Source organism: Molothrus ater, chromosome 33 (assembly GCF_012460135.2).
Source record: "Molothrus ater isolate BHLD 08-10-18 breed brown headed cowbird chromosome 33, BPBGC_Mater_1.1, whole genome shotgun sequence".
NCBI lineage: Eukaryota > Metazoa > Chordata > Aves > Passeriformes > Icteridae > Molothrus > Molothrus ater.
Genome location: NC_071660.1, coordinates 864,080 through 880,521, shown reverse-complemented (window position 1 = coordinate 880,521; position 16,442 = coordinate 864,080). Strand labels below are relative to the sequence as shown.

The following is a 16,442-nucleotide window of genomic DNA, read 5'->3' as shown; positions in this document are numbered from 1 at the left end:
AATCCCCGTGGCAGAACCTGGTGGCAGAGGCCGTTTTGAGCGGCTCCATGGCGCAGGAAGCCAACGGGGAGGAAAAGCCCCAGAGATGCCGCACGAGGAGGGGCTGCAAATGCAGATGGCGGGGATGTGAGGGGGAAAGAGCCAGCCTGGGCTGGGAAGGCGGCCGGAGATGGAGCCAGAGCTCGGAGCTGGTGCTCCATGAGCAGCTCCATGATGAGGAGAAGCCCCACACGTGTGTGGAGTGTGGGAAGAGCTTCAGGTGGAACTGCGACCTGATTGTGCACCAGAGGATCCACACTGGGGAGAGGCCCTACGAGTGTGGGGAGTGTGGGAAGAGCTTCAGGTGGAACTGCGACCTGATTGTGCACAAGAGGAGCCACACTGGGGAACGGCCCTACAAGTGTGGGGAGTATGGGCAGAACTTCAGCCGGAGCTGCCACCTAATCCAGCATCAGGTGATCCACACTCGGGAGAGGCCCTTCGAGTGTTCCGTGTGTGGGAAGAGATTTCAGACCAGCTTCCGTCTCCTCCGGCACTTTCAGAGTCACACAGAGGAGAGGCCCTTCCGCTGCCCCGAGTGTGGGAAGGGATTCAAGCACAACTCCACTCTTGTCAAGCACCGGCGCATCCACACTGGGGAGAGGCCCTACGAGCGTCCCCAGTGTGGGAAGAGCTTCTCACAGAGCTCTAACTTGACCAGACACCAACGGAGGCACCGGTAAGGGCAGCTTCAGCCAGAGCTCCAGCCTCATCCTGCACCAGTGGATCCACACTTGAGAAGGGCCATAAAAGTGTTCCGAGTGTGGGATGTGCTTCAGCCAGAGGTTAAACCTGATCACACAACAGATGACCCACACTGAGGAGAGGCCCTACGAGTGTTCCGAGTGTGGGAAGAGCTTCTCCAGGAGCTCTCACTTTACCCAACGCCAACGGAGGCACCGGTAAGGGAAGCCCTGTGAGTGCCCCGAGTGCGGGCAGAGCTTCGTGCGCTGCTCCAGCTCCATCCCCCACTGGAGGAGGCACTTTGGGCACAGCCCTGGTCACGCACATTCCCTGTGATCCATGTTGGGAACACACCTGGCTGCTTCTCCTTTTGGTTTGGCCTTAATTTTCCTTTGCTTACCCTCATCCTTTAAAAACACCCCAAACTGGGTTAAATGAAGGAAATTGATTGAATATATCTGCAGTTCCATTATTTCTCAGTTGTTTTAGAGGGAATTTAGGATGTGGGGACACATTCTGTGTGGAGTGCTGCTGTTGCTAAGAGGCAGGAATTTGATCTCACCCTTCTTGTGTTGCTGAGAACTCCTCCCGTGACCCAAACCTCAACTCCACCCTTGGGATACCCTATAAAAACCCCACCGCCCTGCCTTTGCCTTGTCTTTGGGGGGTAAGAAATGGATTCCCAGAGGATCAGCCCTTTTCTCACTGCATTCCCAAAGGATCAGCCTCATTCTTCACTGGATTCCTAGAGGGCCAGCCCTTTCTCACTGGATTCCCAGATGATCAACCTTTTTCACTGGATTCCCAGAGGATTCTGCCATAACAACCTTTGCTCGATGATCTTAGTCTCCCATGACATCAGCCTATTGCATATTCATAGACTTTTTGCATATCCATAAAGTACTTTACATTTTCCAGGAACAAAATTGGCTTAATCCTGTTTGGGGGTCCCACCCCCCTCCCAGCTCAATTTTGGGGTCCCAGCCCCCTCTTTTCCCCATTCTCCCTCCCCTTTCCGATCATTTCCTCAATTCCCTCCCCCGTGTTTGGTTTTGGGGGCTCCAGGCCCCTCCTGCTCCGTTTTGGGGTCCCGACCCCTTTTTGGATTATTTTGGGGTCCCCAGCCCATCCCCAGGGTCACCTTCCCTCCCTCCCCAAATTCCGCTCCTCGCAACTGATGAGTCATCAGCGAGACACGCTCTGATTGGCTGGAAATTACCCCGCGCCGTCTCTGATTATTGAACGCAGTAAGAGGCCTTGGTCTGTGCCTGGCAACTGATGAGTCAGAGTCGGCCCGGGCGGTGGTTGGCTGAAAATTGCTGAGCGGGGCCAGTGCTCTGAGTTTCTGCCCAGCAACTGGATTGTCATCAGTACTGCGCGTTCTGATTGGTCAGGATCTGTTTTGGGGTGGGAATTGAGGAACTGGGGTTACTTGGGGTTTCTTTGGGTTTATTTGGCGTTATTTATGGACTATTTGGGGTTTATCTTGGGTTTTACTTGGTTTATTTTTGTTTCTTTGGGGTTATTTGGAATTAGTTGGGTTTATTTGGAAGTATTTGGGTTTGTTTGGGCTTATTTGGAAATATTTGTTGTTCTTGGGGTTTATGTTGGTGTATATGGGGTTTTTTAGGTTTAGTTGAAATCATTTCGGGTTTTTTGGGTTTGATTTGTTTTTTTGGGGGTTTTTGGGGGGTTTTCTGGATTTGTTTGGGGTTATTTGGGGGCATTTAGGTATTGTTTGCGGTTATTTGGGGTTTATTTTGAGTGTTTTGCGGTTAATTTGAATTTATATTGAATCTTTTGGGGTTATTTGGGGTCATGTGGAGTCAAAAAATCCAGGAATGTTTCTCCTGCAAAATGGGAATTTTTCCTTAAGAATCGGAGAGTTTTTCCCCAAGAAACTGGGAACGTTCCCTTAAAAATTCCAGACTTTTCTCAGCCTATAGCGGCGCGCCCTGCCCCAAACCATCCAATCACCGCGCTTCATCTCCCAAAATAACGAATCACGGTGCACCCCGCCCTAAACTAACCAATCACCACGAGTCTCCCCTCTGGAACACCCCGTGCGCCGATCCAACCAATCACCGCACACCTCCCCTCAGCAAAGCCCGCCTCCCCTGCCCCTCTCCTGTCAATCACCGCGCCCTCTATGAAACCAACCAATCACCTCGCATCTCCCTTCAACCACTCCCACCCTCCCCATGCCGTTCCAGCCAATCAGAGCCGAGCCTGAAGCGGCGCCCACTGACCCCGGGGCCGGGCATGGAGCGGGCGCCCCCTCCCCCCCCGCCGCCCCCCGGGACCCCCTCAGGGACCCCCGGGAGCCGCCCCGGGCTCGGGCGGGTCCTGCGGGAGGCGCTGGAGAGAGCGGGGAAGGCGCTGGGAGAGGATGGGGGCTCTGGGAGCTGCTGAGGAGGCGCAGGAACAGGTGAGGGGTCCTGGAGGGGTCGTAAGGGGAATTTGGGGAGGGGTCTTGAGGACGTTTGGGGTGGATTTTAGCGGGGTCTGAGGGTGCTGGGGGGACTTTGGGGGGGAATTTGGGGAGGGGTCCTCAGGGGGTGTCTCGATCCATCATCACGGACGGGTTTCGTGATGGTTCATGGATTTGATCTCAGGGTGCAAAAAGAAGCGACACGGTACAAGGGGGTTTGCAATGATAATTGAAACAAATGCACCTTTATTGAATGACCACAGCAAAATGTGAGAGAGGGATTAAGGGAGAGAAAAAGATAGAGGAAGAGACAGAGACAAAAGAGAGAGAGAGAGAGAAAGAGAGAGGGGATAGAGCTACCAAACGTAGAGACGAAGTCCTTTGGTCCAGTCCAGTCGAGGATCCGCCTGTTATGTCGAGGAGATCTCAAAGTCTCTTGCTAACTCAGAGGTTTTTATTAGGATAACTCTATTGGAAATTGCGAGGTGGGGGAAACAGATACAATAAGGAATAGATGTAACAGGTAGTCCATGTTCTCAGCAGTAAACGAGAGCCATTGTGTTCTTGGTCCAGCGGTCACAACCTGCAGGCAAACATCTCGCTTTGGTCAGCTTGCCTCCCCCACACACCTGCCCCGGGCTGGGGGTTTCAGTCCCAGTCCTTGGAAGGAGCAGAGGGGCCTTTTCACATGGGGGTTTCATGTCTCACTCCTTGATGGAGAGGCTCCTTACATCTCAGTCTGTCACAGTGCTGAGTATGATCTGTCAGATCCCCTTGAAGGAACCTATACCATGTATGCCCAGGAAAGAAATAATAACCAGGTTTAGGGGGACCCTGCCTGTAGCCAGGAAGAGGCACGGGAAAACCGGATCTTCTGGATGGTGTGGATCCGATTGCCTGGCACATCAGAACCATGAAAGTATGACGCCTTAGTTGATACTGGTGTGCAGTGTACCCTGATACCATCGGGACATGTGGGGGTGGAACCTGTTTCCATTGTTAGGGTGACGGGGGGATCCCAGCAATTGACCCTGTTGGAAGCCGAGGTGAGCCTGACTGGGAAGGAGTGGCAGAAACATCCTATTGTGACTGGCCCAGAGGCCCCGTGTATTCTGGGCATAGATTTCCTCTGGAATGGCTTTACAAAGACCCAAAGGGACTCAGGTGGGCTTTTGGCATAGCTGCTGTGGAAGGAGAAAACATCAAGCAGTTGAACACTTTGCCTGGACTATCAGAAAGCCTATCTGCAGCAGGTCTCCTCAGGGTAGAATAGCAACAAATACCAATTGCCACCTCGACAGTGCACCTCTGGCAGTATTGGACAAATCAGGATGCCGTGATCCCCATCTAAAAAATGATCTGCGAGCTGGAGAGCCGAGGGGTGGTCAGCAAAACCCACTCACCCTTCAACAGTCCCATCTGGCCTGTGTGCAAGTCTGACGGAGAATGGAGATTGACTGTGGACTATCGTGGCTTGAATGAAGTGACTCCACCACTGAGTGCTGCTGTGCTGGACATGCTGGAACTCCAGGACAAGCTGGAGTCCAAGGCAGCAAAGGGGTATGCCACCATTGACAATGCTAAGGTGCTCTTCTCCATTCCTCTGGCAGCAGAATGCAGGCCTCAGTTTGCTTTCACCTGGAGGGGTGTGCAGTACACCTGGAACCGACTGCCCCAGGGGTGGAAGCACAGCCCCATCATCTCCCATGGACTGATCCAGAGTGCACTGGAAAAGGGTGAGGCTCCAGAGAACTTGCAGTACATCAATGGCATCATTGTGTGGGGGAACACAGCGATGGAAGTGTTTGAGAAAGGAGAGAGGATCATCCAGATTCTGCTGGAAGCTGTCTTTGCCATCAAGAAGAGCAAAGTCAAAGGACCTGCTCAAGAGATCCAGGTCCTGGGAGTAAAGTGGCAAGATGGAGGGCATCAGATTCCCACTGAGGTCATCAATAAGATCACTGCAATGTCTCCACCAACCAGCAAGAAGGAAACACAAGCTTTCCTAGGCACCATAGATTTTTGGAGAATTCACATTCCTGAATACAGCCAGATTTTAAGCTCCCTGTACCTGGATACCCACAAGAAGAACAATTCCCACTGGGGCCCTGGTTTTTTAAGATTTTCTAAGCCTTCTGATGTTGACATTATTGTAGTGAACTTTTAACTTGAAGTTATTTATTTTCTGTAAATATTCCATTGTTTTGCATTCCTTTATGGAGGAGGAGAAAGTTGATGGACTGTTGGTTTGACCAGTGTCATTGGAGAGGTGGCACTGTCACCCTCCAATCCACTGTCACTCTTGGGAAACTATAAATGTTGGAATCAGAAAATAAACTTCCCTTTTTTCCTTCACCTTGAGAACAGCGGTGTGAGCTTGTGTTTTTTCGTGTCCGATAGTGACATCTGGTGACCGCCAAAGTGTGCTGCAGCCTAGGCTGAGAGACAGAGTCCGGAGTGCCAGTGAGGTCGTGTTGTCCTCCCCCTCTTTGGTGCTTTGCCTGCTGTTCTTGTGGTATTGGCAACCTCTGTGGGTTTCGAGGAGGATTCCCTCCTTTTGGACCTCTGGAGGGGGGTCCTGGAGTGGAAACAGGTCTCCGTTTCCTGGAGTGATTTTGAGAGGTTATTCCTCTGGGCCAGAGAGCGGGGATTCTTTTTGGTCCCTGCGAAGGCGTTCTCCAGGGAGTCGTGGTCTCTCGTGGGGGTCCGCCTCATGGAGGCCCTCTTTGATGATTGTACCGTAGACGTGGGATCGCTGCTGGTGCAGTGGAAAAAGTGTGAGGAGCTTTGGCCTGGATCTGGTTCTTGTACCCCTCGGAGTTCCCAGGGGAGCCCTTCTGTCGCGGACGTGGACGAGGGGGAGTTTGAGTTTCTGTGCGATGTGGAGTCCCCCTCCCTGCCCTGGGACGGTGTGCTGGGGGTGGCGATTTTTCCCCCGGGGTGGACTGGGCTCACAGCCAGCTGGTCCTGGGTCCGGGGGGCAGAGCCCCGTGGGCTTCTGGGGGCTCTGTGGATTCAGCGGGCTGTCCTCACCCCGCCCCGCATGGGCGGCGGGGCGGGGGACGTGCTGCCCACTCTTTGTGCCTTCCCGGCCTTTGAGGGTCAGCCTCCGCCTCGGATTGAGTCTGATTCGGTGACGACTTTTTGTCCGAACTGTGGTGTTTCCACCACATTCCCCATGAGTGCGGCTGGGGCAGGTTCGCCCACCCCCGAGTCGGGCTCCTCAGCGGTGGGGGGGGGGCGACTTTGCCCATCTCTGGGCCGGCGCAGCCTGCTGGGCATGCGCAGTCGGTGGAAGCAGCCGGGGGCGGGGCGTCAGTCGGTGTTCTGTCCGGCCCCGCCCCGGCAGGCGGGCAGCCCGCCCCTCTCCGCTCGGTGGGGGCGGTGCCCGCTGTGGAGTCTTGTGGCTCAGGATGGACGCTCACAGGGGGTGTGCCGGGCTCCCTCCGTGCGCCGCGCCTCTCTCGGTGTCCGTCCCCTCTCCCGTGTCGGGGGCCGGACGCCCTGTGCTGGCCTGCACCGGGTTTGCGGGCCGTGCCGGCACCTGCGTCCGCCGAGGCATCCCCTGCTGGGGCTGCGGCACGAAGGGGCGCTGAGGTGTTTACCTTTAGCACGACTGCTGACACGGCCAGCGGGAGACCGGTGGGTGCCTGGAGCCATGGGGCTTCCTCGTCGAATTTGTGGACGCTTCCCTCGTGCCAGGTGACCGTGCGTCCAAGGAACCCCGAGCGTTTCTGGTGAGAAGCCAAAACTAAGACCAACTGTCTCGGTCTCTCTGCGAGCCTCTCAGGAACCCTCGGCCAGTCTCGAGTCGGCAGACACCAGGGGGCAGCCCCGACACGGCCGACAGCGGGGAGATACTCTCTGTGCCCCGAGGGTACTGAGGGCACCTGGGCTGGTCGCCTTCGCAGCACAAGAGACACCAGAGACAGCGGTAGAAGAGAAAAGGGCTGACTCTTAGCAGGGGTTAATCCAAGGTTTTATTAGGAGTCCCAAAGGAGCTCCTGCAAGTCCTTGTATAGATTTGCACTCACCACCTCAGTGCAACCCACATGATAACTTGGGTTTTTCTCTTCCCAATACCTGAGTCCAGCAGGCATTGGGATGGAGTTTATCTTTGAGGGTGTCTGCCTGCTCCTGGTCCCATGGAGGCTCAGGCACTGGGATGGCTTGGGCTATTATTTGGTCCTTGGGCAAGTACATGGGTGGGTGAGTACAGTGGAGCCAAATGACAAACTGTTTCGGGTCTGATGATATGAGACCCGGAGGAATATTAATTTCCTGGGGTGTATGTTTTGTGTCCCCAAGGACGACATACTTACTGCCAAGAGCCCCAGGAGATGTGCCAAGGTTACATTTAAAGGGAGGTGGAAACCAAAAGTAGATAACATTTTACCAACCTGTAAGTGACCCTAAGGGATGGATGCTGGGGGATAAACATATAGGACAGCGTATGGGGCAAGGCTTGGGGGGCTGACCCCTGGCCTCTGGCTAATCACTTGATGACCTGGACTGAAACTTCTGGATGGAGGGGATGGGATGCTGAGTGATTGACAGAGAGCCAGGGAGGGGTTTGGGGATGATCTCATCCCGGGAGAGGGATAACACAGGTAAATGTGCGGCTGCGCTGGCTGCTGCTGAGTTGGTGGAAGCCCGGCGGATTCACAGCCCAGACTGCAGTGTGGAGTGCTTGCCTGACGCAAAGTCAGTTCCGCGCTTGTGGGTCCAAACCGCACGCAGGTGGCCGCCAAGGAGAGCGCGAAGAAATAAAGGAGGGACTCTAGTGCCAGTAGACAGGGTTGGGTTTATTCCAGCCCAACCAGGGCGAGAGCAGGAACGGAGAGCAGGAGCGCCGAGGGAGGGGAGGCACTAGAGCAAGGAATAATGGGATGACACGAGCTTATAAAAACTGGGGGTGGGAGTGGGTGGATACAGCCGACAACCAATTGGGGAATAAAAAAATTGATACATAGAAAACTGACATGCCAGGCTAGCAACCAGGCAAACCTTGAGGAGGGGCCGCAGCTCCTGCCCAATCACCCGATGCCCTGGTGAGAAGATTCTAGAGAAATAGGATGGGCTGCTGGGTGACGGACAAGGAACCTGGGGTGGGGAAAACAGAGATACATTTACGAAACCAGGGCAACTGGGGAGGGGCAGGAGGATTGACAAGTAACAGTCAGGGGTAGGGGAATTCCAGAGCAGAACTACCTTAAATGAACAAGGGAGAACTGGGATAAATCAAACTGAGACACCACATCTCCCCCTTTTTTGTTTAAAAGAGAGAGGAGATGTGAAAACAATAATTTTTTTTTTTTTTAAACTTGGGACAACTACTGAAGTAAAAGGTTTTGAGTTGAAACACTCTTAAGAAACAGTTTCTGGGATATCTTCACATGGGGCGTCGACGTAGGTTGTGTAGAAGTAGGGCTCTTCTTGAATGGAAGTTTCTTCCCAGGAGTTCTCTTCGGGGAGGTTGCCGGAAGCTTCTACACGGAAAACATCTGGAGCTTGAGCGACTTTGGCGATCAATCTCTTGACAAGACCCCAGAGGATCGCCCCAGCAATCAAAACAATGGTCAATGTAATACAGACATACAGGATGCTTCTTAGAACTGACCCGACCCAGCCCGAAAGCCCCCACCCTGCAAACAGGTCCCCCAACCAGTCTGAAGTTTGCTGTTTAATGTTGGAAATGAGGCCATGCATTTTGTCGATGGCGACTCTCGCGTCTTCAGCTCGGGACGACAAGTTCATGCAGCAGAGACCCTCAAATTCTTCGCATCGATGGTTGTGGAGCAGTAATAGGAAGTCTATCGCTGCTCTGTTTTGAAGAGTCGCCTTCCTTGTTATTTCCTCATCAGATAGGAGGTCTGAAAGTGCGGCTGAGGTAAAATTGGCTTGCTTTTCCACCCAACACTCTAGGCGGGCCAATTCACCTAGAGATTTTGCGATAGACACCCACGGCAAAAGGATTGTGAGTGCTACGATTTTTGGCTTTGCCCAATGTTCGATGACAGAGTCGCAGTCTGGGTCTAAATCTTTTAGATCTCTTTTTGCGCGGGTCAAATTGGAAGTCAAATCACGACTGTGACTCTTGTTCCGCCAATCATAAATTTGGGTGATGTTGGGGGTCAGCAGCGACAACCGCCCGAAAGCGCAAGGCCCTCCTATATGGTGAGAGGGGATACCTGCCCACGCTCGGTCACCGCAAATCATAAAAATGCGTCGGGGAAGGGCTAATGGTTTTCCACCTGGGGTGGAAGAAAGTGGGATTTTAATGGGCTTCTTGCACCACTGGGCAGCTTGGTATTTGGTATCAGCTGGATTCAGCACTGTGTAGCCTTTTTCCGCGGGACTGGGAGTAAACCGAAATAAAATGCATACAGGGGCAACGGCGGAGCCGAGTAGGTGGAGCTCTTGGGGTTCGGAGTCCAAGGTGGCTAGCCCTCGGACTCCATCTCTCCAGGCGCTCCAAAAAACAGCAATGGCATCACAGGTAGTAGATAGGGAAAAGGCATAATTGAAGGGAGGGGGCAACTCGTTGGGAGGGAGAGGGATCCCCACAAGGCACGACGACATGGGGTCTTCTGCTGCGCCGGTGTCTAGGCAGATGTGATCTTGTCCCAAAGCTTCTGCGAGAGTACGCCAGACGTTTGCCTTCGGCTGGGGGACGATCCACGCGTGGGTTGTTTGAAGCGTGGACCACAGCATGACGAAGAGCAAGGCGAGGCAGGCTTGAGTATGGGCCATTCCTAGAATAGAACTGAAAACAAACAGGGTCAAGCATGAGGTAACTTAAAGATCGGGTAGTTCCGCAAGGAACGAGTGGTGCAGGTCGAGAAAAGGAGAAGGGGGCTCAGGGGGCCTCCGTCTCCGCCTCCAACACGCGACCTTGACTTGGCCGACTGTGTCCTTGTGTTTCACCTCTTTTGGCAAGTAAGGTCGAACCCACTTGGAGGGGACCCACTTGGGGCCTGAGGGAGTGGAGACGCAAGCGTACCCTCTCCCCCAGGTCACCAGGTCGAAAGGCCCCTCTTTTTTCCAGGTCTCCAGGTCTCTGATAAGGACCGGAGGCCTGGATTTGGGCTGCAACTGGTCATGCTTACCGAAGTGCCGTACTATGGGAGGGTTAAGGTTCTCGAACGAACAATTTAAAAAGTTCAGGGTGAACATTGCTCGTGCGAGGCGGATGTGGGGGGGCTCAACCTTCATTGCCGTTTTTTGACGTTCAAGAACCTTTTTCAGGCTCTGGTGGGCCCTCTCCACCATGGCTTGGCCTGTCGGGGAATAGGGGATGCCGGTCTTGTGCTCTATTCCCCATTGCTGCAGGAACTGGCGCAATTCTTTGGAAGTGTACGCTGGCCCGTTATCTGTTTTGATGAGTTTAGGGATGCCCAGGACAGCGAATGCTTGAAGCAAATGCTTCTCGCAGTCCGCTGCCCTCTCTCCTGTGTGGGCGGAGGCGTAGACGGCGCCGGAAAAGGTGTCAATGGAGACGTGAACGAAGTTCAGTCGGCCAAACGCGGGGATATGCGTGACATCAGTTTGCCACGCTTCACAGCTTGACAAACCGCGAGGATTTGTCCCCAGACTCATTGATGGTAGCTGGTGGGACTGGCATTGGGGACATGTCGCCACAATCGCCCTGGCCTGTTCGCGGGTGAGATTGAACTGGCGAACCAGGCCAGGAGTGTTTTGATGGAAGCATTGGTGGCTGATCTTGGCCTGTCCGAAAAGATCAGGGAGCGGGGCTACTTGAACAGGAGAGGCAAGGGCGTCTGCACGCCGGTTGCCCTCTGCCACGAACCCCGGCAAATCAGTGTGCGACCGAACATGCATCACGTAAAATGGTTGCTCTCGGTGGGAGACTAAAGTGACAAGTTTTGAGAGCAACTCGAAGAGCTGAATGTTTGAAACGTCCTGGAGGATAGCACCTTCTGCTCTGGACACTACACCGGCTACGTAAGCGGAGTCGGTAACTAAATTGAAAGGTTCAGGGAACCTCTCAAATTCTCTAACGACAGCGTCTAACTCAGCTACTTGTGGTGAGCCTTCAACTATGGCAATGTCTGCCTCCCACCGCTGAGTCTGAGGACCTCGCCAAGTCACTACTGACTTGTAAGATACTCCAGACGCGTCTGTGAAAACTGTCAGGGCATCAAGAGGGGTTCTACTCTGAACTGACTTGAGAGTCAATGTGAACTCTTGATTAAATAATTTGTGGGCCGGCCGATTAACATCAATTTGACCGGTGTAACTGTCCAGGGCTAGCTGTAACATTTCGTTGGTTTCGAAGACGTTTTCAAACATTCTCATTTTTAGATGGCCCGAATCGAATTTTATGGGGATGTGAATGCAGTCTAGATCGCCACCTGCCAGCTCTCTGATACGCGATCTCGCTTTTCGGATTAGATCCGCCACCAACTCGAGTGGCTGCATCATCCTCTTGGACCTGTGATGGCTGAGGAACACCCACTCTATAATTAAGAGGGGGTCCCCCGAGCCTCGGCCCTTGCTTTTCTTGATGTCACTGTCCCATTGGAAAATCAAGCCATGAAGATGTGGCAGTTTCCCTAAGACGATGAAACGGAAGGGCAGGCCCAGTTGATAGCGGTGGGCTTGCCTGGCCGAAATTGCGCTCTGGATCTTTCCCAGTGCTGCCTGGGCCTCCGGGGTAAGGGTCCTGGGAGAACACAGCTCCTCTCCCCCTTTCAATAAATTGAAAAGGGGGGCTAGGCCTTCGGTGGGAATGCCCAGCCAAGGTCTCACCCAATTCAATGACCCACACAGCTGGTGGACATCGGCTAAACTCTTGATATTTGTTTTTATTGCCAATTTTTGCGGAACAATGGTCCGCTTTGTGATCTCAAGGCCAAGGTACCTCCAAGGGGGCATCCTTTGAATTTTGTCTTGCGCTAGTTCGAACCCTGCTGCAATCAACGCATCGGTTGTCAAGTCAAGCGCATGGGCTAGCAGGTCATCGGTCGGCGCACAAATTAAAATGTCATCCATATAATGATGGATGATGATGTCTCCCACGGTTGCATGAATCGGGGACAGCAGGGAAGCGACATACCACTGACAGATCACAGGGCTGTTTTTCATGCCCTGTGGAAGGACTCGCCAGTGGTAGCGCTTGCCTGGGGCTTCACGGTTGATGGAGGGAACCGTGAAGGCAAAACGCGGTGCATCGTCCGGGTGAAGGGGAATTTGGAAAAAACAGTCCTTTTTATCAACGACAGCCAGATGCCAATTTCGGGGGAGCATTGCTGGGGAGGGCATCCCTGGTTGAAGAGATCCCATGTCTTTGATAATAGCATGAATTCGTCTGAGGTCGTGCAAGAGCCGCCACTTTTCTTTGTTGGGCTTTTTAATAACAAACACTAGGGAGTTCCATGGCGACGTGGACTCCACCAGGTGGCCCTTGAGCACTTGCTCCTGCACAAGCTCGTTGAGCGCCGCTAATTTTTGTTTATTGAGCGGCCACTGTGCCACTTGTACTGGTGTATCAGAAAGCCAATCCAGTTTCCAGGTGGGGCGCTCATCAGTGGCCGCTGCCCGAAAAACCTGGGGAGCTACTGGCAGGTCAATTCTGGCTCCCCACTGGGCCAACAGGTCTCTTCCCCACAGGGGCTCTGTGTAGTCTAAAACAAACGGACGAACTGAAGCCAATTGTCCGTCTGGCCCCGTAATTTGCACAATGCTCTTAGATTGTCGGACTAATTGAAGACCCCCTACACCACGGATTTGCCCAGGAACGTTTTGCAAATCCCAATGTGATGGCCATTCCCGAGAGAGAATGAAGGTGACATCTGCCCCGGTGTCTAACAAGCCGCGCATTGCGACTTGCTCTCCTCCTCTCGCAAGCTGGCAGGTGATTTTCGGTTTTTCTTGACTAAGCACTTGCGCCCAGGCTACAGAGTGTTGAGGCTCACCGGGCGAAGATGACGACTCCAGGCTTTCAGATGGTGATGGCGCTCGGATGGCCTGAGCGATGATCTGCCCCTTGGGCAGGAAGAGAGGAGGACAGACACAGTGCAACAGAAGCGAGAATTGTTCCGGGTCTGCTGGCAACAGGCCCGGGACAATGTTCACTTCTGGCGGGGTCATCTTTGTGTCACCGACCACAACATACCTGCAGCGCATCCGCTCCCAACTGTCTGGGCACTCTGGTAGCACGGTGATTAAGTGGTAATCAGCGGAGCGAAGATGGACTGGTTCCGCGAGCTGCAGCCTGAAGGATGAAACACAAGACGAGGATGTTAAAATTGGTCGAAACCGGTTTTTGGTCAAGTCAGGTAAAGTGTCAAGTCTGGCTGTTAGCGGTAAATTCTCTTTATTCCCCCCTTTTTTGCAAGATGTTTCAGCACCAAGGCCCGCCTCATTTTTGTCCTGGTGCAGGGGGGCGCTGCACTGTTGAACTAGTTTTTTTGCGCTTTCCCTCCAGATGCCCTTTGCTGCCCCCTTTTAAACTCATAAAACTCTTTTCGGAGCGGGCACTGGGGCATCCAGTGGCCAACCTTGCCACACAAGTGACATGGTGCAGCAGGTTGAGTGGATGCTGGGACACCTGGCTGCGATGGCGGTTGGCTGGCAGGACAGCAGTCTGTAGATGGCATCTCATCGACTGCGGCAACGGAGTGGTGTGGTGGCTGCTTGGGGCGGCTGTTGACAACTGGCGGCGCTCCAGTGGGAGATGGTACCAAAACCTTTTTTCCGCACACCTCGAGCATTGCTCGCAGAGTGGGCAGCGGCTCCATGGGAAGGCTGTTAATCGCATCGCGGCAAGCTGAGTTGGCGTTTAGAAATGCTACTTCTTTCAGTAACTCGGCTCGCACGCTTTCTCCTTCAACTTGATGGTTTATCGATTTCCGGAGCCGCTCTACGAACTCTAGGAAGGGTTCTTCTGCGCCCTGCAATACTCGAGAATACGGGATTTGGGGAGCTGCCGCGCGCAGCCCTAAAAATGCCTTTTCGGCTGCCCTGGCCGTCTGCTGGAGTGCCTCTAAAGGGATGGTCCTCGCTTGGGAGGGGCCATCTGCCCAATTTCCTGTCCCCAACAGATGTTCAACTGAAAGCACTCCCCCATCTGTATCAAGGCTGGAGTTCGGGTTGTCCCAAAGGGACGGAAGGATTTTCAGGACTTCTTTTCTCCATGCTCCCTCCCAGAGCACTTGCTCTGTAGGGTTGAGGAGGCAGGAGAACACCCGGCGGAGGTCAGCCGGTGTAATTGCCGACTCCGCCAGGGCAGCTTGGAGAAGTCCCCGGAAGTATTCGGACTCCCTCCTGAACTCTTTTTGGGCCTTGCACAGTTCCTTCATTAAGGAATAGGGGAAGGGGACCCACTGCGCTAGCGTCCTGCCATCCCCCACTGGGTGGAAAACAACCGGGGCCGCTGATGGTATGGCGGCAGGCTCTGGCTCCCGGACCCTCACTTCCCCCCCTCTAGGCACCAAACCGTGGGAACCGGAAGGGGGGGCGTGGGAACCGGAAGTGGAGGAGGCGGGGGCGTAGCCTGGGAACTGGGTGGGAGGTTCTGCAACAGATGGCGCCACCTCTTGGGTGGAGTTAGGTGCTTCAGGAAGAAGGGCAGGGGGTGGCGGAAGGAGAGGGGACGGAGGGGGAGTTGAGGGTGGAGACGGAGGAGGAGGAAGGGAAGGAGAAGGAGGTGGGGCTGGGGAGGGGTAGGGGTTGGGACTAGGGCAGGGAGGGTGGCGGGAAGAAGACAGGGATTTTCCCGCCCTCACCACGCGGTCTCCGCCATCTTGTGGTTTTGAGAGGCCATTTTGGTGGCGGAGACGAGAACTAACTTTGGGACGCGCAACTGGGGAAGAGGGAGCGGGTGTAGAGGGAATAGGGACAGTCTCCCTAGAGGCTTGGCCGGAACTCCTAGGGCTGGGGGACCGAGTTAACTGTGGAGAGCCCGGGAAAAGATGGACACCCAGCGCGGGGCTGGCGTGGGCTGCTCTCCTCAGGAACTCGGCACGGGAAGAAGGGACCGAGGAGCGCGAGGTGGGAGCAGGGGAGCGGGCAGAACTGGGGCATAACTGGGAATTCGGTGGCTGTCTTTTAAAATCTCCTTTAGGTCTGGAAACTGACACAAGGAGGGAGACCCAATAAAAATGCTTGCCTAGAGAATTGTTCCCAGATTGGATCTCTCTCTGGAGCCTGGCTTGAACTCTTCGCCAAAAAACAGAATCGAGAGCTAGAACTGGGGAAACGTCTGGGAAATTTGAGAACAGCCACTGAACTAAAAGTTTAATTTCTCTTTTCTTAACTTTGAACCCCCCCCCCACTAGGGAACCCACAACTTGGTGAAATACCCCCTTCTGTGCAGCAGACAGACTGGCGCCCATCCCGGTGAGTTAGTAAACGGGATAAATCTGCTGCACTCTCTACCACAACTGACGCAGGGAAGAGACAAAGAAACAGTAATAAGGAAAAATAAGGGAGTCCCAAACCGGCCCCTGCCCCGAGTGAGGAAATCGGGATAAAACCGAAAGAAGGCAGGGTGGTGACCGCCGCAAACGGCACCAACGAAACTCACCACGCCGTCGGGACAAACTGAAGCAGCGTCAGCGGGGAGATCTCCGCGCGAAGGACAGTCTCTTCGGCACCAAAGAGGTCACTGTCCTTGTCCCCTAGGAGCACCGCGCCCTTAAAACAGGGGCGTGCTACACTGAGGGGTGATTTGGCGTCCACGAGGAAACAAATTCCAATTCCGTGAGGCAACAAGGCACCGGTCCGGACTGCAGCTCTCTGGGGGAATTCCCAGGCAGTCTGCGAAGCTGAGTCCAGGCGCTGGCGTCGACTGGTCGCCCCATGTTGGGCGCCAAACCTGCGGCTGCGCTGGCTGCTGCTGAGTTGGTGGAAGCCCGGCGGATTCACAGCCCAGACTGCAGTGTGGAGTGCTTGCCTGACGCAAAGTCAGTTCCGCGCTTGTGGGTCCAAACCGCACGCAGGTGGCCGCCAAGGAGAGCGCGAAGAAATAAAGGAGGGACTCTAGTGCCAGTAGACAGGGTTGGGTTTATTCCAGCCCAACCAGGGCGAGAGCAGGAACGGAGAGCAGGAGCGTCGAGGGAGGGGAGGCACTAGAGCAAGGAATAATGGGATGACACGAGCTTATAAAAACTGGGGGGTGGGAGTGGGTGGATACAGCCGACAACCAATTGGGGAATAAAAAAATTGATACATAGAAAACTGACATGCCAGGCTAGCAACCAGGCAAACCTTGAGGAGGGGCCGCAGCTCCTGCCCAATCACCCGATGCCCTGGTGAGAAGATT

The 16,442-nt window shown here is 54.2% G+C and overlaps 1 pseudogene; it reads left to right on the top strand.

Annotated features, from left to right (window-relative positions):
- LOC118700772 (zinc finger protein 345-like) overlaps positions 1-16,442 on the top strand; it is an 83,777-nt pseudogene that overhangs the window by 23,651 nt on the left and 43,684 nt on the right.